Below are 27,895 nucleotides of genomic sequence, written 5' to 3'. Positions count from 1 at the left end.
CTGGACTCCGAGGTTCAAGCCTGGAGCTGAATTTGCACAGCCAGAGAGCAGCGGGTTTAGAGAGCCCAGCACAGGGCTGCAAGAATTAGGGATGCCTGAGGGAGGAATTTGAGGCTGAAAACCAACAGTAATGTTTGGTGCCTTGCACGGGAGTGAAGTGTAGTGGTTCAATGTTGTAGGAATCTGTGTTTGTTAAGCTGATTTGCAGTCCTGTTTCTTTCCTGGGCTAAGGTATCTTTAACTTTCTGCAATAATAAAGACTGTTTTCAAGCCAATTCATTTATTGAAAGAAAATTACTTTATTGAAGAAAACACAACTTTTTTGGAATCAGAAAAGGGCAGGGTGAGTGGGGATGTACAATCACAGATTTGCATATGTCCTCTCTGGAGTGCTGTGCAAGATTGCTGCAGTTCAGGATGGCTTTCTCTATTGGTCATGGCGTAGTGCAGAGGTAAGAGTCGAGTTCTCAGGCTGATGGGAACATAACAGGTGCTGGAGGACAACTGGTGGTGTGGAACCTGGATGTTGAAGAAGGCAGTATGGAGCTGACATGACATGCTTATGGAAGGGGGTAGGTTTAGAAGATCAAAAAAAAAGAACAAGTTAAAAATAACTTAGAAAAGTTAGATGCCTGCAAGTCACCAGGCCTGATGAAATGCATCTAGATACTCAAGAGTTAATAGAGGAGGTATCTGAGCCTCTAGTATTATCTTGCAAAGTCATGGGAGATGGAGAGATTCCAGAGAAGATGAAAAGGGCAAATATACTGCCCATTTATAAAAAGGAAATAAAAACAACCCAGGAACTACAGACAGTTAGTTTAACTTCTGTGCCAGGGAGATAATGGGCAACTAATTAAGGATCCTGCAATACCTGGAGGTGGTAAGGTGATAGGGAATAGCCAGCATGGATTTGTAAAGAACAATTGTATCAAACCATCTGATAGCTTTCTTTGATAGGATAACGAGCCTTGTGGATAAGGAGAAGCGGTGGATGTGGTTATACCTAGACTTAGTAAGGCATTTGATATGGTCTCGCATGATATCCTTATCGATAATAGGCAAAATACATTTAGATGGGGCTACTATAAGGTGGTGGAGTGAACTGGCTGATAACATACTCAGAGAGTAGTATTATGGCTCCCATCCTGCTGGAGTATAACACGTGGGGTTCCGCAGGGTCTGTTTTGGACCGGGTCTGTTCAATATCTCATCAACGACTTATATGTTGGCTAGAAAGTCGCTTATAAGTGTTGCACGACGATACCAAATCTGAGGAGGGATTGCAATCTTGCTTTGGAGACGAGGTCAAAATTCAAATGTTGCATATGGTAGAATGGTCGAGGTAACTCAAATTGAGTTTAATAAGACAAATGCAAAGTGATCACTTAGGAAGGAAAATCAGTTTCACACATACAGACTGGGAAGAGACTGTCTAGGAAGGAGTATGGCAGAAAGAGATCTAGGGGTTATAGTCGGACCACAAGCTAAATATGAGGTCGAACAGTAAAGCCGCTTACTGGGAACCCACTCCTCTGTTTGTCCTCCACCAAGTCCTGGCTGCTGCGACTGGCTACTTTCCTCCTGGCTTGAGAAGAGCTCCTGGCTGCATGCCTTCAGGGACTCCGGGGTGTCTCCTCCCCACCCCAGTACCCTCACTCTCGCTTTCCTCCTCCTCCTCCTCACCCCATTCTGAAGTGTCTATGGTGGTCCTTGGAATGGAGGTGGGATCACCCGCAAGTATCGCGTCCAGCTCTTTGTAGAAACTGCAGGTCTTGGGGGCAGCACCAGAGCGGTGGTTTCCCTCACAGGCTTTGCAGTAGGCACTCCACAGCTCCTTCACTTTAACCCTGCAGTGCAGCATGTCCCGGTGATGGCCCCTTTCCATCATGGTCCTTGATATCTGCCCATAGGTATCATAATTCCTATGGCTGGAGTGCAGCTGGGACTGCACAGCTTCCTCCCCGCAAAAACTGATGAGGTCCATCAACTCACCATTGCTCCATGCTGGGGTTCATTTAGCGCATGGAGGCATGGTCACCTGGAAAGATTCACTGATTGCACTCCACACCTGGCTGAGCAAACAGGAAGGAGATTTTTCAAATTCCTGAGGAATTTAAAGGGTGGGTCTGACAGTTGGTCACCTGAGGCCAAGGCAGTAAAGTTCGAACTGATGAGCAGAGTGGCTAGAACAGGCATTCTGGGATACTGCCAAATACTTCTGGAGGCCAATAACAGCGCTTTTGGTGGTCACACTGGCGGGGCAGCGCTGCATCAACAGTGCTATAGTCTTTATTCCTCTTGTTGAGGTGGAGTACAACCAGCGCTGTAGCCAGGGAGATACAGCGCTGTATGTGGCTTGCCAGTGTGGACGGTGAGTAAGTTGCAGCGCTGTAAAGCCACCACCAGCGCTGCAACTCTCAAGTGTAGCCAAGCCCTCAGTCTTATACCAGTGTTGTACAGACACTCCCTCCCTCCCTCCCTCCCTCCCTCCAACTCTGCATTACACATTTTGAACATGTAAGAGTCTATCAGTTTCTATATCTATATGAAATCACTGCAGCTTCTTTCTCTTATATAATGTGCTGAGTTGTGAACTCCCTCCCAGAGCCCACATGTCTGCACCCCCTCCTGTACCCCAATCCCCCGCCCCAGGGCAGAGCCTGCACCCCTCACTCAAACTCCCCATAGCCTGCAACCCTCCTGTCCCCCAACTCCATCCCAGAGCCTGCACCCCAAAAAGGACCAGATTAACCTTTTGAGGGCCTGATGCTAAACATATTTGTGAGCCCCCATGGGGATATGGGGCAGGGGGGTGGAATCCTCAGAGCGAGGGGCTGGGCGGGGGCAATGGGAGATGGGTCATGGCACAGCAGGGACAGCCCCACTCCACCCAGCCCAGGACAAGGGCACTGTTTACAAACCGGGAGCTGCCAGATGCACACTGCCCAGCCCGGCCCTTCACTGCCATAGTGCTTCTGCTTGGGGGTGGGCCCATGCTGCACCTTGCTAGACCCCTGCCCAGTACCCCTCTGGCTCTCTACACCCAGTGCCACACCACCCAGAGACCCCCACAAACCTCAAACCCCCATGCCCAGTACCCTCCCACAGACCACTATGGCCAGCACAATCCCCACCACCCAGAACTCCCCCGTAAATCCTCTCACTGCCCAGTGTCCCCCTAGCTGAACACCCCCCACAGCCCTCCCACAACTGCACAGCACCCTGCACCTCCCTGCCCAGAGGGCCCCCATAGATCCCCTCACTGCCCAGTGCCCCCCACCTCCACAACTGCACAGTGTCCCGCACAGATCTCCCACACTTCTCAGCACCCTGGCACACACAGATCTCCCCACCTCTCATTGCCCAGCACCTCCCCAGACCCACTAGAGACCTACTTTCCCACACCCCAACCCCTGACCCCAGTAGCCGGCCCTGATGGGAGGTGACTGTGTCTGCCAGGCTGAGCCATCAGCACAGCCAGAGCTGGTTCTGGGGCAGGATAAGTCCAGCCCCTTGGAGTGGTGCAATCAGCCAGGCTGAAGCAGGAGCAGAGCCTATCCAGGTCAGGCTCCCTCAGGACCCACATGCCTGGCAGGACCCACCTGAGCCCCGCTGCCTCAGAACTGTCCCCTCTGACTGGCTAAGACTGGCCCAGCCTCTGCACCAGTCCCAGGTGACTCTTCCCCCGGGGAGGCAGGTGGGGCCCCACAGGTCCCAGGCAGAAGAGACAGCTCAGAGCTGGAGCAGTGTTGGGGAGCGGGGCAGATCCCTGGGATGTGACTCCCGAGATCTCACCCTGCCCACCCACCACACCCATTGGCCCCATGGCCAGCAGCCCTGCAAAGCCTGAATGGTGGTCCCCAGCTGCTGGGTGATGACCCCCCTACAGGCAAGTGGAACCTGCTGGCTGACAGCTGCTCACACAGCAAGGCCTGTGTGCTGGACTGCCCCAGGCGAGCGGCCAGACCCGGCTATGTGGATGGGTTAGAGGTGTCTGTAATGGGCCCCTTCCCAGGGTGAGCCTGGTGCCACGGCGCCATTGGCACCATTGTAAATCCAGTACTGACCCCAAACCCCCTCCCACAGCAAAACTCCCTTGGACCTTGTCTGGACGCCACCAAAAAATATAAAAACTTGTTGCCCCAGTGCTATTTTACTGCTACAGGAAACTTGATGCAGTGAAATAATTTCCCTAGATTCCATCAAACTCTGCATCACACATTTGAGTATTTAAGAGTCTCTTATAACTATTTGTCTATGTGAAGTCTCATAACAGTTCACAAATTTTAGGATTGCCTTTTGCTGCATTTATCTTGCCTATGAATTCAGCCCTTACAGTCCCATGTTTACCTGTCATTGCTTGTGTGTAGAAACTGATTCACAAATATTCAGTAAGTGTATTATATGGCGTCATCTTACAGCCTTCCCAAGGGCAAAAATCTCCTGCATCAATGAAGGCTTGGGCTCATGACCAATGGCTGCAGAACTTTTGGATGTGCAAGTCCACATTTCTGCATCTGTATGCAAAACTCACCAAAATAAAAGTGCACGGACAACGGAGAAGAAAAAATAATTGCACTATGGGGATCTGCAACACCAAATTCCTATTGGTCAATCAGTGGTCTCTCTCCTAAACCAAGATGGAATGGATTTCTTTAATGTAAGTGGTCACAACATATTGTTAAAGATCATTTCATGCTCAATGCCCTGTTAAGACCTCTGCAGTCACAGATAATACCTGTCTTCTTGGGGAACTAGGACACAGTATGCAGTCTGTCTGACTCATGAAAGGACACCCCTCACCCTGCCCCCCCCCCCCGCTTGTATACCAAAACAGAGAAAAACTTCATGAAAGTGGTGGTGTGAGACCAACCTAGATCCCTGGTGACAAAGTTTCAGGCAACTTCCCCTATCCTCATCTGCATTAAAGTGTGGCAACTCATCCAATTAGCTAACTGATGGAGAAAGAGGTCACTTCCCATATCTCATCTGCATGAAAGATGGGACAACCAATATCGTTTATTAGCATATAGAATGGGAAAAAGAGATGCGCACTCAGAAACTCTGCGGTCCAAAAAGCTAGGAACAATGGCATCATTGGGAGAGATCTGTGCTCCAGATGTAATGAACCTATGCTGCACACACCCAGCTCAGCATCACCAATTTGTAGTGAAACCTTGATATCCAAAAAATACTGAAAGCAGTCCAATTTCACTGTTATGCCCTGAAGGAACCCAGCCTAGTTAGAAGGGATCAGCTCCTATTTTGTTCCTGCCAGCAGGTATGATCTTGTGGGACCAATTACACACAGTGGGTGCCAATTAATTTCTTTATTAAAGGAAAAAGAAGTGGTGGGAATGACATAAATACATTGGATGGGGTGTATAGGGTGTTTTACAATCGACAATGATGGGGGGTTCTTCTTATTAACAGTGTTGGGAGTTCTAACAGTGGTGGTAAGTAAGGGTTCAGCAACAATGGATACAAGTACAGTCTAATGCAACTCAACATTTATATAGGAACAACTCTAGATCATGTGTTGGAATGCAAAACGTACCAAAAGAAATGAAAATAAAATGGTAGTTTCTATATAAATGGTTAACAATCTTAGATAGAATGTATTAAGTGGTTGGTGGCCTTATATACATGTGAACACAATGTATTATATGGTAATAAAAGATATCAGGATATGGTGATAAGTGAAATTATTGCAATGTAGAAATACTGACTTAATTTGTGAAGGCTGTGATAGCAAGAGTTGACCTAAAAGCTGGGTTAAGAACAGGAGGGCGGGGGGGAGTGAATGATTAGTGCAACTGATGAGGGAGAGTGCGGCTGAGCAGCGAAGCACCTTTGAAGCCCTGCCAACGGTTAAGACAATGGGCTGAGAGAGGTTTTAAGCAACATGGGGGGGAGATATGCGTGGGAAACAGACAAAGTTATACAGGGGGAAAACAGCAAGTGGGTTTGGGAGTTCGGTGGCAGCAGGAGTTGTAACGAGAGGACATGCGAAGAACGCAACGGGGGGTTGGAGCGTGGGGAAAACAGACAGTTATCAGAGGGAGAAGGTAGCAAAACCTTATCTAATTTAACCAACAACTAGGCAAAACAACAAAATATCACATTCTAGCAAACTCTACACAGCAACTATAGAAGCACAGAATCAGCAACTATAATGACAAGCGAGTGGAAACTTAACGCTCTGTAATCTTAACAAACTATAATTATTAAATAAAAAACAACCATGGTGCACCTTATGTCTATGGGGAAGTTACAGAGGGCAGAGTGGTATAATGCCAGAGATGGTGGTGCGCAGTGTACAGTGGTAAGTAGAGAGCTCCCAGGCAAAGCGACAGGAGCAGAGCTTAGCAGCGGCACAAACTTTTTAGCAGCAAAGTGCGGCGAGTTTGAGGAGAGGTTTTAAGACACGAGACCAAGTTTAGCTTGAGTTGTGTGCTGGGGGGACAGAGCCAGAGCTAAATAACTAAAAATGAAAGTATTAGAGAAGTTTCATACAGAGGGATTCTTACCAGCCTCAAGAAGCAGCAGAGGTAAAGCAACAAGAACATCAGAGGCTAGGTATGGTCTCAATAATCAGTTGAGATATCTTCAGCAAGTAATTTTCAATTCTTTCAGTGGGGGGGGTTCATAAAACGGGGTATGCTCAATAAATAAAATGAGAGCTAGAAAAGGTACCCCCAGAACCCGCTGGCTGATCAGCCAGGGCGCAATGGCAGGAACCTTTCTGATTCTTTAGTGTTTAAAAATGTCTGGTTTTTAAAGGCAAACTCAGCAGTTTTGCCACCAACTTCTGATAGGCTCTCTGTCACAGGGAGGAAGCGGCAAGGGACAAACGTGCTGGTGCGCAAGATGACTGTGGGCAGAGTCCTGTGCAGTCGGTGATCAAAGCACATGAGGCTATGATCATGCCCAGGATTTTAAAACAGAATAGTCTTGCAGCTTGGATATTTCTACCCTACACGAGCCAGGTTTAACAGGTGATAACAGGACTAACCTTTGAACAGGGCAGTGGTCCCACTTAGCACAAGTGGCCATCCTTTTGAGAGGGCTCAATGGCTCTTGTAAACAACTAAGGGGCCCTCCCTTTGAGAAGGGCAGTGGCCCTGGTAAACAACTTAACAGCCAGGGAGGGGAGGCCACAGGAGAACAAAAACAAAATGGAGTATGGGGACAGCTGTAAGAAACAAAATGGAATAGGGGGATAGCTGTAACAGACACTATTGTCTAGGCTAAAGAAATTCCTTGAGTCATCAGCTTACCCATAAACAAATCTAGTGTCCTCCCCGAACCATTGTATTTTCTCTACAAAACCATCTACTCACGCTCCAGTAAGTTTTCTGATGTGTGCATAGACCCAAATTCTGCCTCAATTCCACTGGGGTTTCATCTACTCCTGAATGATCCTAGACTCTGAGCTACCACCATAACCTGGGAAGCCTCATGAATTCAAGCTTCCTGGAGTGGGTGAGATCCTTCGTTTTCCCTCTCTGTTTCCTTTTCTACCTCAGGTATTAACCTTTAATAATGTAACTTATTTTGTTTAAGCTCTCCTTGAGTAGTTATCACTATTAGTCCATAAATAACTTTACTCTTGCCTTTGTATCTTCCACATTTATTCTGCAGCAATGCTTCTTTTACCTAAGCTACAGATCCCTGTAGTGCCCCAAAATACTCGGGTTTGCTCATCAAGTGAGTTACTACCGGTACAATTGTGATGTAAGAGTGGGCATAGGGACATGCTAAATCTGGGACAAATAAAGGTGTCAGATTGAAAATGCTGTTTGACTCATTCCATTGGGCACACAACCAGCACATTGATAGAATTACACAACCACTCCCCCTCCAAAAGAGTAACCCTAATAAATGAGCATACCCCAAAATAACGGGCAAAGCTGGTCACAAATTGTTGAACAAACGCAGGCAGCACGTGACCCTAATCACATGTTAATTGTTGAGTAGTTGCTGTGGAGTAGGGAAAATTAGGCACAGAGCTGCGCAAGCTCTCTTTTTCTTTTTCAGACTAAGTTCCGTTAGCAAGGCCTCTCTCTCTTATAGAATATTTGTTAACCTTCTGTTAAGAATCTTGCTTAGAATACCTGTAGAACTGTGCAATAAGGAGTTGAGAGTTGTGCCTTAAAAATAAAGGTTTTACAGCAATACTGTTAGGGCTTGGCTACACTCGGAAATGTGCAGCGCTGGGAGTTACAGCTGTGGTTGTACAGCTGTGTAGGACCAGCGCTGCAGTGTGGCTACACTTACAGCTACCAGCGCTGCAGTGTGGCCACATTTGCAGCAGTTGCAGCGCTGTTGGGAGTGGTGCATTGTGGGCAGCTATCCCACAGGGCACCTCGTCCCATTTTGGCGCTGTGGGTTGTGGGAAGGGGACGGAAGGGTGCGGGTCATTCCGCTTCCTGTCCCAACGCGCCTGTTGCATGCTTCCCTTGCGCCGTTGTGCCACTGTGATCTGCTCGCGTGATTTCATAGAAAAGGCGCCGAGCTGACTGAGACTGTGCTATGATAGTGCCCAACACATCACGTTTGCAGTTGAGCTATTCCTTCAGCTCCAAGGACAGTGAGGAGTTCAGACGACTAATAGATTCGGCTGATGCTCCTGACACTAAATGCTTCTGCAATACGGATACGTGCTCAGCAGCATGGAACGCCACCTTTGGTCAGGAACAAGCACTGAGTGTGGGATCAATCTTCTGCAAGTATGGTGACGAGCAGTGGCTGCAGAACTTCGGAGAGAAACATTCATGGGACTGTGGCTGAGTCTCACCCCAACCCGAGCACAACGACACTGAGACAGAGCTGCCTGCAGTGAGAGCGGTGGCTAGTGCGTCTGAGCTGCACATCCAGACAGCTACCATCGTCGCCGAACCATTGAGTGAAGCTCGACGTCTGGACATATGTGATGAATTTGCATGGCCATTAAGGATCTGCTAGAGAAGGTGACTCTGAATGTGCGGCAATTCGGATGGCTTTGCACAAAATGCTTTCACCTAACTTGAGGTCGATATAGCGGACGCAGTATCCTGTTCTGCCACCCCCCAGCGCATCCGAGTGACGTTAATCGGAAGGGGTAATTTCTCTACGGTTTCCAGGCGCTGTGGACACCGTGGGCGTTTACTACATCTACTACAGGCTGGCTGGAAAGGTGCATATGCACGCATCTTTTTGGACATGGCCTGTCAGAAGCTGCAGCTGGATTTTTCCCAGGACAGAAGACAACAGTGGTTGAGTTTGAAATGTCTCATTTTGATCCTGTGGAGATCCCAGCTTACCCGTTAATGCCGTTGTCATGAAGCAATATACAGGACAGCTTGACAGAAGCAAGACGGTTCAACTACAGTGAGCCGGTGCGAAATGACTGCTGAAGTCTTTAGCCGTTTTTAAAAGCCTACTGGAGGGTCTTTACGGAAGCTAACTTGGGGAAAGAGATCCCCTGGTTAATCTCGTGCGTACCCTCCATAATATTTGTGAAGGGAGGGTGAACACTGGACGAATGGACCTCCGAGTTCAGTCCTGGAGGTTATTTGCACAGCCAGAAGGCTAATAGAGAGGCCAGCAAGCGTTACAGGATTAGGATGCATTAGGGAGCAATTTGACGGCTGAAAGCAAACAGTAAGGTTTGGTGCCTGCATCAGGAGTGATATCAGTCGTTACATATTGCATGCGCTGCTTTTCCCTTGTGGTACACTTATGTTTACTTTCTTTAAGTAAAACCGTAAAAGACAAAATCCTATATTAAAAAAAGGACAGAACCGCAGGGGGACAGGTAGAATTGCGGAGTTTAGATTGATATTGCTGCCGGATGCGTGTAATGCCTGCGGACTTCGGATTACTATGCTATGGTGAGGGGTTAGATGGATAGGAGGTCGTATTCAGGCTGTAGGTAACGTAAAGGTTGTGGGGCCGTTGGTGTTGGTAGAACAGGACTGGGAAGGGGTTTGAGAACAACAGTGGGCACAACGGAGAGAGCTTTGGTATGGGACAAGAAGGTAGCCATGTGTCTCCTGATGCTGTACCAATGACTCGCATACAGTCGCGTTGCGCCAGGCGCTTATCACCCGGTTGTGTCGTCTCTTACAGCCAATTCCTCTTCTGTTAGCCTTTCTTTTTTCCTGCTTCTGTTTCCCTCCTTCCTGCAGCCTCTTATTATGTCCGGAATACAGATATAACTGTTCACTAGCTCTTCTTTACTTTTCTGGCTTTCGCGTAAACTCTGCACTTCAGAAGTCCGTGAAATGCAGTGGATTCAGACACTTAAAAAACAGAGAATAAGAACACTATATACAGAGTCATTGTTATATCACATCCAAGGGTTGTAGACTATTGTACCATCATTTTCACATACGAGATAGACCCAGAGCACAAGCACAGCAGCAAGAATGGGTACCTCAGGATCATGGTTTCTTGCATTGGGGAAAGCAGTACCAGCTGGGTACTGCACTGACCTACCCACATACCACGCAGTTACTCCGAGCCAGCTTGCACACGCGCTCACCGAAGGGGGGCTGCTGACTCGGAATCACTGGGTTTCTGTGCTGGGAAAGCAGTAGCACTAGGGATACTGCAACTGAACCCTACCACATCTGCCAGACAGTTACTCCTGGGAGCCATCTTGCCCACGTGGTTCACCTGAATGGGCGCTTGACTTGGATCACTTGGGGTTTCTGTGCATTGGGGGAAAGCAAAGAACAGTAGGGTACTGCACTGATCTTTATCCCTGCATTTCCACAGGATTTATCTCCCAATATCTCGCTGTTCTGGTCACCTGGAGAGCAGGAGGGTTCTACAGCTATGGTTCCGCCCTGGTCCTATGCAGCTGCCTGTGGCGCATGGTCTCCCCACCCCTCACGCACAGTGGCTCGACGCGTTAGCCTGACTGGACAACATTGCTGTCCTATAAACTCGGAACATTCCCACACTCTGCTGAAACTTTGCAGAGATTACGAGGCTTACCCGCGTGATAGACCAAACAATGGCTATTCCACTTATGCATGCTTGAGCAGCATAACCAACCCCTCCTCCCAAAACATTTCATCCTTTACAATAAACACACTTCTTACCAGGAACAGTCTCCTGTTGTTTTCCTACCAATTTCCACGCTGCGAATGGCTACTTCTCTGACTGCTGCTGCTGAAGATTCCTCGGCTGCAGCGCTCTGGACTCCGGGTTCCACTGTCACTCTCGTTTCCTCTAACCCTCCCCACTCTTCCTCCTCTGAGTGTCATCTATCCTCGGATTGCAGTGGGTCATCCAAGTATCGCATCCAGCCTCGTTGTTAAAATACGGCAGTCTGTGGGCGAGCCTGAGCGCCGTCTCCTCTAGTCTTGCAATAGGCACTCGAGCCCTTTACTTGAACACTGCACTGCCACAGCGTCCCATACCATGGCCCCTATGCTTGATGACTTGTACTTGGCCTGTAGTGATCATAGTTTCTACGCTGGAAGCGCATTGTGACTGCACAGCTTCCTCACCCAACACTGTGAGGTCTGCAGCTCGCATTGGTCCATGCTGGGGCTCTTTGGGGAGGGAGCGCATGGGTCAGTGAATGATTATTCACTCCACGCCTGGCGAACAAACAGGAAGGGTATTTTTTAAAATTCCCGGGCATTTAAAGGTGGGGCACCTGGCGCCCGCAGAATGCTGAGCGTAACGTGACCCGAGAGGCTGAAAAGGTATGCTGGGATACCTCCTAATACCCTGGAGCCCAATTACAGCGCTGGTTAGTGTCCACACCTGATGAGCAGCGCTGCATCACCAGCGCTGGATTCGCTATACCCAAAGCTGAGCAGGAGTACAGCCAGCGCTGCAGCCAGGGAGTTGCAGCGCTGGCTGTGCTTTGTAAGTGTGGACAGCGAGTGAGTTGCAGTGCTGTAACCCCATCAACAGCGCTGCAACTTGCAAGTGTAGCCAAGGCCTTAGTAGTGAAAGGGGGGTGCTTTACAACATTAGTATAATTATCAGGGTGGAAAAACCCAGACAAGTAACCCCAATAAATGGGCAAATCTGGTAAAAGTACACAAATACTAAGGGTCTTCCTGGCTAACTGCCTGAATAATCAAGAATCTTTACAATAACTGTATAATCATTTCTTAAATGGTTTGCATGCCTGTAATCATGGTGAGTTATTTATTGCTACCCATTTCTCTATTGTTTATCTGTGTGGTCTCTGTCTGGTGGTGAGATCTAATTTGTTAGATAGTCAAGTAACATTATGTTAGGATTGATTAGTTAATTTACAGTAAAATGATCGATTAACGGGATAGCTGAGAATGAGCTGATACTGATATGTGTATGTTATAGGGGTTTCTTTATTTCAGATTCTTCAGAATTTCAGAAAATTCTTTTCTCCCAAAAAGTTCCACCAAGCAAAAAATTACCTCTACAACACACATAATGGTAAGTAAGAAGAATGTTTCCATGTGTTCCCATGGTGGGGAGGGATAGCTCAGTGGTTTGAGCATTGGCCTGCATTATGAGTTCAATCTTTAAGGGGGCCATTTACAGATAAGGGGGGCAGAACCCTGTTAGAGACAGTACTTTGTCCTGCTAGTGAAGGCAGGGCACTGGACTCAATGGCCTTGCAAGGTCCCTTCCAGTTCTATGAGATAGGTATATCTCCATATGTTATTAAATATTATATTAATTGCTTGTTTTCAGACCCCATTATCTTCAAGCAACTCTGCTTGTGTTTTCTTTTTTTAATTGACATTTTTGTGCTGTTACATTTACTGTCCTGAGTCTCTATGTCTATACATGGTTACAATCTTGTAGGTGATCTCCTTATCTCTGATAACATTCGATCTGCGTTGATCGAATACAGCCACAATTTGCAAGCCACAAATACTTCAAAATTATGCACATGCCTGAAATTTGTTTATGTCTGTCTTGTGACTGGCCTATGAATGAGGCATTGTTGATTTAGGTTTACCCTGCTTATAGATCTGCAATGTACATCTCATACCTTCTAACCCAACTTTGAGTCTTATATGGGTTGATATGCCATGTTTGCACTTCAGTAACTGTTTTCTCTTGTAAACAATTCTCAGGGAAATCTTTTGAGGAAAAAATTGCCAATGTTTTGACATACCTAAGGAGTAGCACATATTCTGAAGGAATGAATAAAGCAGGCAGACTGAACCTGCGTCAATTTGCTGTCAACTTTTCTTTGAAGGCAAAGAATACTTTAAGATAACACTGATACATTACACTGGAAACTTCAGTCTGTAAGTGATGGTCCTGATGTCCCAACACTGGGATTATTTGGAGTGTTAACCTTACCTTCAATGGGACTGGAACTGGGATCTCTAGTTTTATTAAAATTTTCCAGAAAATCTCCTTTGCTATCTATGCCAGTGGTGCAACAAATGCATTGTGCAGTTACATGAGAAATGAGTATAAACCCCTATGACTTTGCTTCATTTCTTAAGTATGTTATCCAATCTGCTGCAAGCACCAACAACAATCATTATACGTTCAATGAGCAAAAATTTCTAACTATACACTGAAATTCCCCCCTTGTACTCAAGGCATTATGAGCCATACTGTATATAGATGTCTTTGATAGGCATATGCCTTATAATTAATGAATGGCTTTGCAAATAACCAGTCATGGTTTAAGTGCAACACATTGCCCCTACCACAGCCCTGGCAGAAGTCATGGGGCAGCAGGGGAAGCCCTTATGCCAGACTCCATCTCCAGCAGAAGTGCCTGGTGGGGCAGGAGAATCCACAGCACCCTGCTCCTGGTCCCCTAAAGACCCACAGCATCCAAACCCCCTCCGCAGCCCTGGGACTGGAGGAGCTCTCACTCCCTGGTACAGCCCTGGGGCCGTGACACAGGGACAGAGCTTCTCCAGTCCTGGGGCTGTGTGGGAGAGCGGGGTGGGTGGGAAATGAGCGAAGGAGTTGTGGGGCAGGCAAAATGGTGGGGAGCCTAGGTGGAACATGGCTGAGATTCCGGGAAAGAGGACGAAAGGGATAGGGCCAGAGGTGGTGCAGCCAATGGACAGGGTGAGGGCCCAACAATTAATCTGGCCCAGTGCCCCGAGCATCGTCCGTGCTCCATCTTCTATGATCAACAGAAGGGACATTGTTCCATTCTGCAAAAGGGAAAAAAGTTGTCGTTGTGTATACCATGAAAGAAGCCCTGCAACTCTTTGAAAAGTATCATGACAGTCTGTTGGGTGGACATCTAGGAATATTCAAAACGAGGAATATGTGACATCAAAATACTATTGGCCAGGGATGACAAAAGACATTGCTAGTTGCGTATTTAAAGTAATGAAACTAAATCCTGAAGAATGCTATTTACAATAGAAATAGAAGTTCAGAACGTATAAAAGAAACAAAAATATATTTGGTGTGCAAATGTGAACTCTGTTCCCTTGCAATACTATTTCCATAACAAAATGTTAATGTCATCATATTGTTCCATCAAAAACAAGTTGCACAATGTCTGACTTGCCAGAAAGAGGAAAGGGAATTAAATCTGGATACCACCTTGAAAAGCATAAAGGTGAATTTTGGAATCAGACACATTATTGTTTATCATTATCCATTGTTATTTCTGCAATACAATGAGGCTTTGATTTTGAAATGAGTCCAATGCACACAAGTGGCACAGAATAGTGCAGCAATTACCTCTAATGCACCTTTGCACTGGCTGGGGATATTTCTTCAGCTTTACTCTTGTATTGTTTTCCATAACCCATTCCTGTACTTCTTTTTGTTTGTTTGTTTTCTAGTTCTCTCTCTTTTCTTGTAGCAGTGCAGACTCACCCCTGTGGCACCTCCTGCTGGTTGTCTCGGGAATTAGCTCTCCAGCCATCAGAGCGCCCCCCGTTGTCCGGTGATCCATTACCACTAGACCCCTGTGTCTGTCCCAGACCCCAGTGTCCCTTCCTCTGGATTGCTGCCCCCCTGGGAATACCCTCACACTCTCTGGTTCTGGGTGTCCTCACCCAGGGGAACCCCCACCCACTAACCCCACCTCACCTCAGTCTGGGCTACTGCCAGTCACTATCTAGCCCCACTCCCTGGGGCAGACTGCAGGATAAGCCACTCATCACAGACAAGGGGGTTCAGACCTGCTGTCTCTGCCTTGCCTACCCATGAGCTGCCTTCTACAACCCAAGTGCCCCATTGGCCTTACCCTAGGATGGCAGCCTGGGGCTTTCCTAGGCCAGAGCTCCCCAGATCCCTTGGCCTTTCCCCAGCCCTGCTCCACTCTAGGGACTTGGTTAAGCTCCCTGAAGCCAGGCCTTTCTCTCTCTGAACACAGAGAGAGACTGTTTGGCCTCTGGCTCACAGCTTTTTTATACAGGCCAGCTGTGGCCTGATTGGGGTGTGGCCCAGCTGTGGCTGCTTCCCCAACCAGCCATCTCCAGGCACAGGCCTCTCCAGGGCTGCTTTTAACCCTTCTATTTTAGGAGCGGGGTAGCCACTCTGCTACACTTCTGTATTTAAAAGTGGGATTTACATTCTGATTCTATGGCTGTTGTAACTATATTACATTGTGTACTCTGCTTATGACATATGGGTTTATTGAGAACATTTAGTAAGAAACGCGTGTAGTATGACTGTAACTGGTATCCTTATATGTAGGTCACTCAGATCTGGGAATTGGTGGGAATGGATTTAATAGGACCATTACCAGTAACAAAGGATGGATACCAGTATATACCGACAGCCATAGATTATCTTTCAAGGTGGGTGGAAGCCTTTCCACTTAGAAGTAAGTCAGCATCTGAGGTGGCAAAGAGCGTGTACAAAATGATTGTTCGACATGGATGCCCACAGCGGATACTGACAGATCTTGGTCCAGAATTCAATAATAAGGTCATGACTGGTTTTTTTCTATGTAGTCAAACTCACTATCAGGTCACCCATTGATCTCAAACAATCACCATACTTTTTTTTATAAACTGCTGTTGGTCACCGTCAGTGTTTCTATAAAATTATTTTTCAGTGTCTTCATATCTAACAGAGAAACACACAACGACTTGTTTCCAAAACAAATATGAAAAGATGGGCTATTCCTGTTGCTAATTACACATAAAAGTAGTGGCAAATACACAAAGGAACATTCCTTAACACAAGTCTATATGTAAGTTTATGGTGAAATCATTAATCATTAATCAATTCGTTACAGGATGCATTAATACCTGGGGGAGCAAACAACTGTGCATATCTCTCTATCAGCTTTAAGCAGGGTAAAATGGATTTATTTGGGTTTAGACCCCATTGGGAGTTGGGCATCTGAGTGCTAAAGACAAACACACTTCTGTGAGCTGTTTTCAGGTAAACCTGCAGCTTTGGGGCAAGTAATTCAGACCCTGGGCCTTTGTTGGAGCAGACGGAAGTGTCTGGCTCAGCAAGACAGGGTGCTGGAGTCCTGAGCTGGCAGGGAAAACAGGGATAGAAGTAGTCTTGGCACATCGGGTGGCAGCTCCCAAGGGGGTTTCTGTGATCCAACCCATCACATACATGTAATGAAATTGGGAAATACAGCATAATATACATTTCATGGTTTGCTTCACTAGAAATTTCTAATTTTTCTAATTTTTTTTAAAAATAAATACAGAGTAAATTACTTCAGAATGATAGATTATTGCTTCCTTACCACACACCAGATCACTGGGTTCTTGCGGTAAGGTGTTTTGTATTGTACTTCTGGATTATGGCCAATAAATGTGGTATTAAATAAGAGATTTGTAACACTACTATGGTAGCAGTGATACAATTTCCCGTGTTGCGGGTTTTCAGTGAGGTCAGTGCATGCAAAGGAAAGTGGAATGTGAATATTAAAAATAAAATACTACCGTCAAGTTATGTTGTTAATGTAACTTGGAAGAATACATTCTGTAATGAATTGATTAATGATTTCACAATATGTTTTTCTCTTGTGTGTTACTGAGTGTGACAGGGCAGAGCAGCCCCGCACTGGCACCGAGAGGGTTAACCCTTCCTTCCTGGCAGAGGAAGCCCTGCCCTGGAAGCCCTGCTGGGCATGCTCCAATTGGAGACTAGGTATAAAAGCCTGCAAAACTGCTCAGTCAGGGCTGACCACCAGAGGAGAAGGATGCACACAGCCAGCTCCTGAGGAGGAACAGCCCATGCTTCAGGATCCAGGAGCTAGCCCAGCTGGTATGTACCCTGTATCCCAGATGGAGGACCTGACAGAAGGAAATGGACCTGTAACCCCCCCTGAAGTGGAGAATACAATGTTGAGGGCAGGAAATGACCCAGAGGAAGTTTAGGGACAAGCTGCTTTAAAGCAGCACTGATACTTGGCATGTTGTGGGCAGATCTCTGCTGAGCCAACAGTAAAGGGAACTCTGCCAATAGGAGAGCCCTAAATCAGGACCCAGTGGAGAGGGTGGGCCTGGATCCCCCTACTCCTCCAACCATTAGGTGACACTTCCCCTCCTGAGGGGGGGAATGATGGATGCTGGCCATTGGGCCACACTGCCCTGATACTCAGGGCAAGTTGTGTGGACTCTGGCCTTTGGACCTCACTGCCCTGATACTTGGAGTGAGTTGTGTGGACTCTGGCCATTGGGCCATACTGCCCTGATACTCGGGGCGAGTTGTGTGGACTCTGGCCATTGGGCCATGCTGCCCTGATACTCGGGGTGAGTTGTGTGGACTCTGGCCATTGGACAACACTGCCTTGATACTCAGGGTGAGCACGTGGGAACCTGCTATTAGGCCCCATCGGGACACACTTAAAGAAGGCAGGCTGGGAAACTTGAGAGGTGAGGCCCTGGCACTCCACCCTCCCCTGCCACGAAGGGACCCTGCGGTGCCAGACCCGTCACACTGAGACATTACAAATGAGAATATGTTAATTGCATCATGATTTTTGATAAATCATTATAAAATTTTTGAAATAATCACAATACCAATATAATTTGTAAATATATTTACACTTACAGATAGCCTTGATGGACAAAAAAGGAATTGTTAATAATTGACCCCTTGTGTGATGAGATGAGATATGAAAGAACATGCCTGAGGAATTGGAGGTGATTTATTATGTACTTACTTCTACAGTGGACATGAACTGTTCTGTTGAAACATTTTTTAAAGGAATGTAACAATAGTGAGACTATTATCTTCCTGTTAGCTACAAATAAAAATTGAAAAAGCTTGTACTCGTACTGAATACGCTTAGTAATGGACTTTGAGTGAACTTGTGTGATTTGACTTCGGGGAACGACTTCACAGAATGTAGACACGAAACAGTAGCATGTTGCATGATTGAGAATGTGTTATTATCGACATGGGGCACAACAAATCAGGTGATACACTGTGTAAGAGTGAGACAATAATATCAAAGGAAGTGTGTATATATGTGAGCAATAAGTCATTTTGATCATTAATTAAAAAGAGAGAGAATGGATTTGTATCTACATCCAGAAACCAGAGGGGAAAAGAAAAGGAAAGCAAAGCTCTTTTATGCAGTCCGCTGATGTACTCTCTAAAAATTTCAGAAACTTCATCAAACGATTAACTAGCAAATCCTCATCTGATTGGAATAGCAAAATTGTTCAGCATCCCAGACAAAGTGATGGCCACAGCTGCGGACCACTCATTTTAAAGGTATTGAATACCAAATTGCCATTATCATTTGTTATGTATGTGTAATTATCTAGGGTGAAAGTAAATGCCAGAGATTATCAGCGGGCACTGCACTGGCATCCTTGCCAAAGTGTTTGGGGTGGGCTTGTGGCCTCCAGAAGGGATGGGGTCTCCGGCGGAAGGTGCGGTGCTGGGGGGGCCAGATTCCATCAGCCAGCCCTTCCTGACAGCTGCTGCTGCAGTGGCCCAGAGCCCAAGCCCTTGTAAATCGCCAGAACCCAGGGCCCCTTTTGCTCCCCCATTGTTGGTGGCCCTGCCAGTAGCATCCAACTGCATTGCCAGACCCGACGGCAGGGCCACTGATGCAGTGGAGGGGGGGTTGGGATAAAGGGGGCAGCGACATTAAAGCATAAAGCACTGCCACAGCGGAAGTGTAACGTCAGCTGTGTACAGGCCGGTACTGGTGGCCAGTTCTTACCAGTACACTGGACTGGCCCACTTTCACCTGTGGTAATTATGATGTTTATTCTAAATATCAGTGTTTGCAGAAACGTATTTGCAGCACAAAGACATCAGTACAATAGAAACAAAACAAGAGGCTAATACTGCATTTAGAAGACATGTAGCAATTCTTCTAATCAGGAGTCAAGTAATTACTTTCTACCATGTACTATGGACTCATTAGGCACATGTGAAGATAACAGGAAGAGTGGAATTATGTCACTTAGACAGTTATCCCACTTTAGGGGTATTAAGATATCTCACAGGTTTGGTTCTGTAATGGAGACTATGAATCAATAATAATTGATTATTTCACTCCCTCAGGGAACAGATGGGCAGGATCCCCTGGGAGAACAACATTAAGAACAAAGGAGTCCAGGAGAGGTGGGTGTATTTTAAAGAATCCTTATTGAGGTTGCAGGAAAAAAACATCCCGATGTGTAGAAAGAATAGTAAATATGGCAGGCAACCAGCTTGGCTTAACAGTGAAGTCCTTGCTGATCTTAAACACACACACAAAAAAAGCTTACAAGAAGTGGAAGCTTAGACATATGACCAGGGAGGAGTACAAAAATATTGCTCAGGCATGCAGGAGTGAAATCAGGAAGGCCAAATCGCACATGGAGTTGCAGCTAGCAAGAGACGTTAAGAGTAACAAGAAGGGTTTCTTCAGGTATGTTAGCAACAAGAAGAAAGTCAAGAAAAGGTTGAATGAGGGAGGCAACCTAGTGACAGAGGATGTGGAAAAAGCTAATGTACTCAACACTTTTTTTTGCCTCTGTCTTCACGAACAAGGTCAGCTCCCAGACTGCTGCACTGGGCAGCACGGCATGGAGAGGAGATGACCAGCCCTCTGGGGAGAAAGAAGTGGTTTGGGAATATTTAGAAAAGCTTGATGAGCACGAATCCATGGGGCCGGATGTGCTGCACCCGAGGGTGCTAAAGGAGTTGGCAGATGTGATTGCAGAGCCATTGGCCATTATCTTTGAAAACTCATGGTGATTGGGGGAGGTCCCGGCTGACTGGAAAAAGGCTAATGTAGTGCCCATCTTTAAAAAAGGGAAGGAGGAGGATCCGGGGAACTACAGGCCAGTCAGCCTCACCTCAGTCCCTGGAAAAATCATGGAGCAGGTCCTCAAGGAATCAATTCTGAAGCACTTAGAGGAGAGGAAAGTGATCAGGACAGGTCAGCATGGATTCACCAAGGGCAAGTCATGCCTGACCTACCTAATTCCTGTATGATGAGATAACGGCTCTATGGATGCAGGGGAAAGCAGTGGATGTGTAAGCGCTTGATTTAGCAAAGCTTTTGATATGGCCTCCCACAGTATTCTTGCCAGATTAAAGAAATATGGGCTGATAATGGACTATAAGGTGGATAGAACAGCTGGGCTAGATCGTCGGCTCAACGGGTAGTGATCATGAACTGCCAATGTCTAGTTGGCAGCTGGTTTCAAAGCAGAGTGCCCCAAAGGTTGCGTCCTGGGGCCGGATTTGTTCAATATCTCATTATGATCTGGAGGATGGTGTGGAACTGCACTCTGCAGCAGTTGCAGCATACAGTAAACTGGGAAGAGTGGTAGATTACGCTGGAGGGTAGGGATTAGATAACAGAGGGACCTAGACAAAATTAGAGGATTGGGCAAAACAAACCTGTGAGGTTCAACAAAGGACAAGTGCAGAATCCTGCACTTAGACAGAAGAAATCCATGCACTGCTACAGAACTTAGGGACTGATAGCAGGCAGAGTTCTGCAGAAAGGACTAGGATTACAGCGGACGAAGAAGCTTGATATGGAGTCAACAGTGTGCTCTTTGTTGCCAAGAAGGCTAACAGCATTTTGGGACTGTATAAGTAGGGCATTGCCAAGCAGATCGAGGACGTGATCATTTCTCCTCATATGGACATTGGTGAGGCCTCATCTGGATTCTGTGTGCAGTTTTCGCCCCATAACTACAAGGAGGATGTGGAAAAAATTGAAAAGTCCAGCGGAGGGCAACAAAATGATTAGGGGCTGGAACAACATGACTTCTGAGCAGAGGCTGGGGGAACTGGGATTGTTTAATCTACAGAGAGAAGAAGAATGAGGTGGATTTATAGCTGCTTTTCAACTACCTGAAAGAGGGTTTTCAAAGGATGGATCAGAGACTTGTTTTCAGTGGTACCTGATGACAGAACAAGGAGTAATGGTCTCAAGTTGCAGTGGAGGAGGTTTAGGTTGGATATTAGGAAAAACTTTTTCAGAAGGAGGGTGGTGAAGCACTGGAGTGGGTTACCTAGGTAGGTGGTGGAATCTCCTTCCTTAGAGGTTTTTAAGGTCAGGCTTCACAAAGCCTTTGCTGGGATGATTTAGTTGGAAATTGGTCCTGCTTTGAGTAGGGGGGTTGGACTAGATGACCTCCTGAGGCCCCTTCAAAGCCTGATATTCTATGATTCTATGATATCTTTAAGTACACAAAAATTTGAATGGGATGAATGATTGCTATTGATCGACCAGTTAAATGAATTTGGTATTTTTATATACAGGTGTAATAAAGTAAAAAAATGAGGAAATATGACACAAAAAAGAAAAATATGTTCAAACCAATGACTGGATTAAAATATTGACACTAATTAATAAATCAAGATTTGCATTTTCATTGTTGGTTGTAACATATTCATCATTTCATAGCACTATATTTATTTTTAAGAAAGCGTGGAGGACTACTGCATATACTGCAACCTTGTCAACTATGAAAAGGAAAGTGAGGATTGCACGATGGTAAGAAACATAGAATTACATGAGAAATATATGCCATAAACTGCGTAAGGATCATGATTCTTGTAAAAATTCCACATCAGTAAACATTTTCATCATGCTGACAGGCATATGTTAGGTAATGCTGACATGTGGATGGAATAGCATGAGTGAATGCAAAGTATGTGTAACATTATAACTTCTGTGATTTCATTTTCTCAGTTGTTACTTATCAAAGATCCAGTGTGATTCTTGCAAGAGGTGGGCACATATGCCCTGCATTACAGAAGGAACCAATCAAGAAAACCTGATTGATGAGGAGAAAGGGTACAACTGCAAAAAATGGGCATAGTTCACTTTATACACAGACACAAAATGTTTAAATGCCTCTTGTTCAAAACATAATGCACCCAAAAGAATTTTTTTAATTTATATACCAGATCATAATAATGTTTTTTATTTGAAAAAATTATTTTCTGTATTTGTGTCCATCTGTATAATGCAAATTATAAAAGCCAATGAAAAAATCAAAGGGACCACTCTGGTATCACCTTGGGCTCAGGGGCATGCTCTGTACCCCCAAACCTTACCTCCCTTTTCACGTACTCACACACAAAGTGAAACAGCGCGCCTCAGTCATCCAATAGATCAATTTTGCACATTAGCAAGGAGGAAGCAAATTGTGAGTGTTTTCGACCAAAAACCCCATCCCTCATGATTCACAACCCCTGGCCCAGGCAGTAGCAAGTCCGGAGCAGTAGCCAAGATGGTCACGTTTGCGTGGCAGAAATTGCACCTAGTTGCAAAAGGGGAGGATTGCTATTTGTGTGGTCACACCTGGCCTGAGTGACCCCAGCAATCGCTCCCAGAGCCGCATCCCAGTTGCTCCTGGGTCCTAGTGATCAAGGGATTGCACTGCAATCCCCCACACCCTCCTGACCCTGCTGCTGGGGTCGTCACTGCCTCTAGGCACAGGGAGCTTCTCTCAGCATTAAGTGAGCATTGTGCATAGAAGCCACCGTGTCAAAGGGCATAAAGGAGACCTGCAGATCCTGGGGAGGGGGGATAAGGGGCATTTCTATGTAGACTTATGATTGTTCCAGAGAGTCCCCAGTATCATCAGACAAGGGGGTGATGAGTCTCAGTCCTAGAGAGGTTGCCCAGAGCTCAGAGTAGCTGGGGACAGGTTTCTCAGGGACACCCCATCGTAGACAAAGGAATGTAGTTTTCTCCCTGGGAGTTACTTCCATAGGACTTTGAAAGACCATGAAATGTATTTACATCCCGCTTACACAGACCTCTCAAGCTAACTATGGGTGGAATGACCCCATCAATTGCACCAGAGGGGGCAAGAATGAAATGATTTGCATTTTAGCAGACACAGCTCCCACGAGGGAGAAAGCAGCAGGACACAGTCTTCAAGACAGACTCCTTGTCCCCTGCCTCACAGCTGGAAATAGACTTGTCTGGAGGTCACTGTGATGTTCCTCTGATGTTATCTGGACTGGTGATCTGCTAGGTCACTCTAAAACCTTGACTCTGGGTGCCAGCCTTACCCTGTTCTGCTGTGAGAACCCTCACTCCTGGACTCTTCACACTCAGCCTCTGGCATGTAAGCTCCTTGGATTGTGTGACCAAATGACACTAGCCAATATCTCCAGTCCTGGATACAACCCTAGGAACTTCCATCTCGCAGTGTTCAGTGATACCCACTGGACGCTGCAAGTTTATATGAGTTTGTCAATTTAACAAAGAAATTGATATGCACAGGCTTGTTATACAAAGGGGAATCTCTGACACACTTCAAACTAAACACACTGCTTCAGGTAGAATAAATAAACACATTTATTAACTACAAAAGATAGATTTTAAGTGATTATAAGTCAAAGCACAAGAAGTTGGATTTGGTCAAATGAAATAAAAACAAAACACATTCTAAGCTGATTTTAACACTTTCAATGCCCTTACAAACTTAGATGCTTCTCACCACAAGCTGGCTGGTTGCCCTTCAGCCAATCTCTCCCCTGTTGCTTTCCTAGGCTATGGTATCTTTTACTTAATGCAATAATAAAGAATGTTTTCAAAGCCAAAAAATTCATTTATGTAAAGGAAATTCATTTATTGAAAAGAAACACAACTGCTTGGGAAACAGAAAGGGCATGACACATCTGTGCTGTGTGGGATGAGGGAAAGGGGTGGGATGGGGAACGGGACAATCAGAGATTTGCGTATGTCCTATCATACTCAACCTTCCTGTCTGGAGTGCTGTGCAATGAGTGCTGCACCTCAGGCTGGCTATACTGCATGGTGATGGGGGTTGAATGCAGTGGGTAAGGGCCATAGTTTCCAGGGCTGGATGGTGAAGCTACAGGTGTTGGAGGCAGCTGGTGGCGATAAGAACCCGGATGTTGGAGAAAGTGGGTTGGCGGTGACATGGGAGCACAAGGAAAAGAGTTTTGGGACAAGGACTGCGGTGGGGATGGGGGCGGCCTGCATTGCTACGAGCGCCTGTATCGAGTCCGCTTGGCACTCCATGATGCTTAGCAGTCACTCTGTACTTTGATGCTAGCGATCCACATTCTGCTGGTGGACCCACCTTTCACTCTCCTGCCACTCCAGCACTTTTTGATTTCCATTAAGGGACTGCTGCATGACTTCATGCAGCATGTCCTCTTTGCTTCTTTGCGGATGCTTCCTGATTCTTTTGAGTCTTTCAGGTGTTGATAACAAGGACGGCTGGGATCTCAAGGCTGCATCTGTAAAGCCAAAATGCAACACTTAAGAGAGGTAGCATTTTTCACACTAGATAGAGCAAGGAGTCGGCCGTACTTAAAGACAAGTACAGTGAACACAATATCAGAAATTGCCCGTCCCAAAGCGAGCGCACATAACCTACAGGAGCCCCAAAATGGAGAGTAAGCACAGGGGGAAGAGGGACTGATTATTTCATGGCTGTACTGTCCTCTGCAGTTCTGTGCCTTGGGGGGAGCCAACAGCCGCAGGGGGCCCCTATACGGAACACTGTCCCCACATTTTCCACAGGATAAGTTTGTCCTGGAAGATATCTCACTGCTGAGGGTGACCTGGGAAGCAAGGGAGGGTCTTCTACTACAATGCGGCTTCCGCCTTGGCCCATATGCAGCATGCCTGCCCATCACGGCACTGTGGTGTGGAAATGTTAGCCTTCCTGGGACAAGGAGCACAGTAGCTCTGCCAAGGAACCTGCTCAAGCAGATTGCCCACTTCTGCATAAGACCTTTGACGAGATCACTGATGCTGAGTACCACGATGTGAGAGAGCACAAAACGCCCTATTCCGCATCTAGGCATGCATGCAGCCCTAACCCTCCTCACCCAAAGAGCGCACACCAAACAACTTCCTTCCCAAAATAGAAGCCACTTACCGGGCACCTCCTCTGCTGTTTGTTCTTCCCCAAACACTGTCCGCTGCGACAGGCTACCTTCCTCCTGGCTTAAAAACAGCTCCTGGCTGCATGCATCTAGGGGTGCCGGCTTGTCCCCCTGTCCTCAGCACCCTCGCTCCCACTTTCCTCCTCCTACCTTGTTGAACTGGGCTCTAAACATGGTGGTCTTCAGAGTGGAGGTGGGGTCGCCCCCAAGTATCGTGTCCAGCTCTTTGTAGAAACAGCAGGTTGTGGGGGCAGCACCGGAGTGGCGGTTTGCCTTTTGCACTTTGTGGTAGGCATTCTGCAGGTCCTTCACTTTAACCCTGCACTGCAGTGCATCCCGGTCATGGCCCCTTTCCATCATGGCCCTTGATATCTGCCTGAAGGTATCATAATTCCTATGGCTGGAGTGCAGCTGGGACTGGACAGCTTCCTCCCTTCAAACACTGATGAGGTCCAGCACCTCGCCATTGCTTCACACTGGGGATCACTTGGCGCATGGAGGCATGGTCACCTGGAAAGATTTGCTGAGAGCACTCCATGCCTGGCTGAGCAAACAGGAAGAGGAATTTCAAAATTCTCAGAGAATTTAAAGGGCAGGTCTGGCGCTTGGTCACCTGAGGGCAGGGCAGTAGAGTTCAAAGTGATGACCAGAATGGCTAGAACAGGCATTGTGGGACACTTCTGGAGGCCAATCAGAGCAAATTAATAGACCAGGGCATCCACACTGGTGCCATGGCACTCCAGCCGGGGCGCAGTAAGCATTATGCTTCTTGTGGAGGTGGATTACCAGGGGCGCTCCAGCTGCGGAGTCTGAGTGCTCTACATGCCTTGCCAGAGTGGACACATCAGGAGTTAGGGCACCCGGGGCTGCTTTAATGTGCTCTAACTTGCAAGCGTGGCCAAGCCCTTAGGGCTTGTCTTTACTTTAATCTAACCCAGCAATTCATGATCATGGAGAAACTCACACAAGCTCACGTTCACCAAAGCCACAGAGGAATCTTCCTACAAACAGAGCTCGCACTGCCAGTCTCTGCCTTTTTATGAGAATAGGCACCTACCAGGTACTCTCGGCTTTTCCCCTCTCCAGTCACTTTAAATCCCAACAGCTTTTCTCTCTCTTCCTTCAGAGTCTTCAAAAGGGCTGGGATTTTTTCCTGAAGAAACAGAAATGATTTGGAAGATTTTATTTTGAGGCTTGAGAGGGATGTGGAGCTGGGTGTTTTTCCAGCCAAAACCCAAGGTGACTGTTTATCCTAATTGCTTTATGACATCAGGGCCACCAAGGAGATGAAACCTGATTAATGGAGACTGGGAGTGTGTCATATTCAGATTGGACTGTTTGGTAATAGTGACCATAATTAACTTTAACATCTCTGTGGTGAGGAAAACACCACAGCAGCCCAACACTGTAGCATTTAATTTCAAAAAAGGAGAACAACACAAAAATGAGGAGGTTAGTTAAACATAAATTAAAAAGTACATGAAATCCCGACAAGCTGCATGGAAACTTTTAAAAGACAACATAATAGAAGCTCAACTTAAACATATACCCCAAATTAAAAAACATAGTAAGAGAACCAAAAAAAGTGCCACCGTGGCTAAACCACAAAGTAACAGAAACAGTGAGAGGCAAAAAGGCATCCTTTAAAAAGTGGAAATTAAATCCTAGTGAGGACAATAGAAAGGAGCATAAACTGGCAAATGAAGTGTAAAAATATAATTAGGAAGGCCAAAAAAGAATTCAAAGAACAGCTAGCCAAAGACTCAAAAAGTAATAGCAATTTTTTTTTTAAGAAGCAGGAAGCCTGCTAAACAACCAGTGGGACCACTGGACAATCAAAATGCTAAAGGAGCACTCAAGGATGATAAGGCCATTGCAGAGAAACTAAGGGCTTGGCTACACTGGCACTTTATACCGCAATAAAGCCTCCCAGAGCGCTCTACCTTACTCCCTGTCCACACTGGCAAGGCACATAGAGCGCTCTGATTCCCTGGCTAGAGCGCTCCTGGTACTCCACCTCCACAAGAGGGATAACGTCTGTTGCGTATTGGCAGAGACGCCCCAGGGCCAGTGTAAATGGGGAGTTAAGTTATAACCGTCTGACTGACCTCTGGAAATGTCCCATAATCCCCTTAACTCAAGTGGCCTGTCTTCTCTTTGTTGTGAAATCGGCTGAGGAATGTGGAAGTGCCTTTTCAGAGCTCTGTTTCAGACAGCAGCTGCTTATCTGCAACCGGGCAAAGCAAATGTTTACTGAGTGAGTGAGTGACAGTGAGAGAGGCGGGGGGCTAGGAGGATCTGAACTTCTAAGCAGCATGCTGACACACTCTCAGCACTCCAAAAATCCACTCTCTCTCTCCCCCCACATACAAACACCATACTCCACTCCACCCCCCTCATTTGAAAAGCATGTTGCAGCCACTCGAATTCTGGGATAGCTGCCCATAATGCACTGCTCCCAATGCCGCTGCAAATGCCTTAAATGTGGTCACACCAGTGCACTTGCAGCTGTCAGTGTGGACAGACTGGAGGGCTTTCCGTAGCGCGCTCTTCGAAGGCTAGTTTAACCCAAAGTGCTCTACAGCTGCAAGCGTAGCCATGGCCTAAATGAATTCTTTGACTTGTCTTC

At 46.6% G+C, this 27,895-nt stretch overlaps 2 long non-coding RNA genes across 2 annotated transcripts in view; one reads left to right on the top strand and one right to left on the bottom strand.

Moving 5' to 3' along the window:
* LOC142047690 (uncharacterized) overlaps positions 1–27,895 on the bottom strand; it is a 459,131-nt gene that overhangs the window by 258,371 nt on the left and 172,865 nt on the right. The window lies entirely within an intron of this gene.
* On the top strand, positions 16,623–18,649 carry LOC116815549 (uncharacterized). Its single transcript, XR_004371509.2, has 3 exons — positions 16,623–16,684; positions 17,973–18,062; positions 18,531–18,649. It is a non-coding gene; the product is annotated as an uncharacterized LOC116815549 (long non-coding RNA).

The sequence above is a fragment of the Chelonoidis abingdonii genome, chromosome 13 (genome assembly GCF_003597395.2).
Source record: "Chelonoidis abingdonii isolate Lonesome George chromosome 13, CheloAbing_2.0, whole genome shotgun sequence".
Classification (NCBI taxonomy): Eukaryota; Metazoa; Chordata; order Testudines; family Testudinidae; genus Chelonoidis; species Chelonoidis abingdonii.
Note: the sequence above shows the minus strand (reverse complement) of the source record. Positions and strands in the feature narration are given on the sequence as shown.